Source organism: Egretta garzetta, unplaced genomic scaffold (assembly GCF_000687185.1).
Source record: "Egretta garzetta isolate BGI_Z169 unplaced genomic scaffold, ASM68718v1 scaffold38, whole genome shotgun sequence".
Taxonomy (NCBI): Eukaryota; Metazoa; Chordata; class Aves; order Pelecaniformes; family Ardeidae; genus Egretta; species Egretta garzetta.
Genome location: NW_009260667.1, coordinates 2,693,783 through 2,696,003, shown reverse-complemented (window position 1 = coordinate 2,696,003; position 2,221 = coordinate 2,693,783). Strand labels below are relative to the sequence as shown.

At 52.0% G+C, this 2,221-nt stretch overlaps 1 protein-coding gene across 1 annotated transcript in view; it reads right to left on the bottom strand.

The window, feature by feature from the left end:
* Positions 1–2,221, bottom strand: part of NTN4 (netrin 4) — a 53,309-nt gene that overhangs the window by 48,041 nt on the left and 3,047 nt on the right.

Sequence of the window (2,221 nt, the reverse complement as noted above, 5' to 3'; positions counted from 1 at the left end):
AGCCCGCCAGGGCAGAGAGCAGGGGCCTGAAGCCAGCTCCCGAGGCAGGTGCTCCCCACCCCGTCGGGAGCAGACATGCCCCGCAGCACACTTTTTGGGGACACTGCCCCTGCCCAGACCCCCAGGAGGGGCCGAGGGCGAGTGCGGCACTGCTGCTTAGTGCTCAGAGCTCAGTGTGTCTAAACCAGCAAAACAAACCAAAAAACCCTCAGTGCTTGGGGAAGTCCCTACTGAGAGGTGCAGAGCAGAGTGGGCAGCACGGGAGGAGGGGTGCCTCCACCTTGCCCTCCCACCCTGAGGGACCCTGAGCAGAGCTGAGACTTCAGGGGCAGTGGCTGGGGCCCTGCCACCCCTGCCCCGAGGCCTCTAAGAGGGTCTGGGCAGTCCTGGGGAAGGGGAGAAAAGCACAAGAAAGATGGGCTGCTGGCAACACCAAGGTGGCCAAGGCGGCATGCCGGCGGGAGGCCAGGAGATGGCCATAGGGGACAGCATGGCTGCGTCCCAGCTCACTGTGCGGCAGATCGGGTGTTGGGGGCAGGAGAGCCGGTAGGAATAGCTCCTTCCACTGATGACCTCAAATCTTCACCACCCTTTTGCACCCCTCCATCCCTACCCCAAATCTCCCCACAGTCCCAATCTGCTGCTGAGGTCAGAGTTGAATCAAAGCACCGGTTCAGTTTGGGAAGGCTGTCACCGATGTGTGTAAAGGGGGTAAAAAAAAATTAAAAAGTCCTTGGTTGAAACGATGCTGGCAAGCTGCCTTGCAGCTGAGGCTCTGTGGTTTTTGTTCAGGTTTCTCTGGAAGCCTCGTCAATTTAAAAATTCACAGCTAAAGTGTCAAAGAAAAAAAAAAATCACCATGGGGTTTGGTGTGAAACCATCTGCAGCGTGACTCTCCTCGTGCAGGAATGTTTGATTAGGGGCTCTCCGCCTCTTTATTAATAAATGTAACAGTAGGTCAAGGCTGTATTTGATGAACCGTAAGTGTTTAACATGAAAAAAAAGAGAGCTCTGATGATTTGGATGTGGGCAGGCCAAACAATCTGAGGTGCATAATGTCATCTTTATCATCGGGCCAGTCATACGTAGTCGGCTTTGTGCACCAATTATTATGGCTTCTTCTTGGCATTTTTGTTATGTCCAAAGGTCGTTTCAGTTTAGCATCCAATAAATCCTTTATTTGGGGTTTATTCAGCTTTTGTCTGCAGTGTCATAGTTGCAGTTAAGCTATATTGTGCACTAGCAGAGGCTAAGCCTTCAGAGCCCGACAGCGTTCCCCACTCCTGCTCCTCAAGAAACAGCCTGGAAAGAAAACATTTCTACCACCAAAGGTCTATACAGGTTTTCTACACCCATTATGCAGAACAGATGTGGAGCGCTGCTTGCTATGCACCCATCAAAAAGCACTTCTGAACCCAGTCTCTGGATTTCACCGGGTAAACAGTCTTGGACAATTTCTAGTGGACAAGAAATGCCCAGTCAAGTTGGCTTCCTACAGGGACCTGGTAAAAATGTGCCTGAGATGATCTATATTAACCATGCAGGACACGTTTACTCCAGAAAAGTAAACAAATATAACTGTAAGATTAATGCAATATCACTTACATCTCCTGAACATCCTTTTCAAAGCGTTGTATAAACATTAACTAACCTACACAGCTCTCCTGAGGGGTAGGTAAGTGTGTGCTATTATCATATTATCAGTTAGGCTTGCCACAAGTTGGCCTAATTTACGTCTTTGGCTGCTTTCCTGGATTCTTTGGCTACACGAAACAGCGCAGTTAGCCGCCCAGACAAACAGATGAGCATTTACTGCGGTTCCCTCAGTGGCGGGATTGCAAGGCGGATTTGGGAAGAGGTAAATAAAGCAGGGCTCAGTCAGCACCCTGAGACAGGTCAAGATTATGGTTTGCGTTCATCGAGTCCTTTTGTTTTTTGCACACCAGGTATTACTGTCTCCGGGGAGGCCGTGGAGGAGGACCCAGTCAGTGGGATGTGTTCTGGTGACTGCGGTGGCCGCAGGGCTCAGTGTAGCTGTCCCGGGGTGGAGGCTCTGCCTGAGCCTGGCCAGGAGGGGCTGGCTACCAAATTCCCACATGAGACCCTGGGAGCTGAGGATCTTTGATCGCCCCCAGCTCCTGGTACACTCCGGCCCCGGGCACCCATGGTCACTGACTGCAGCTGCCTTTGGACCAGGGGGGGTCCCTCACCGCCACGGGGC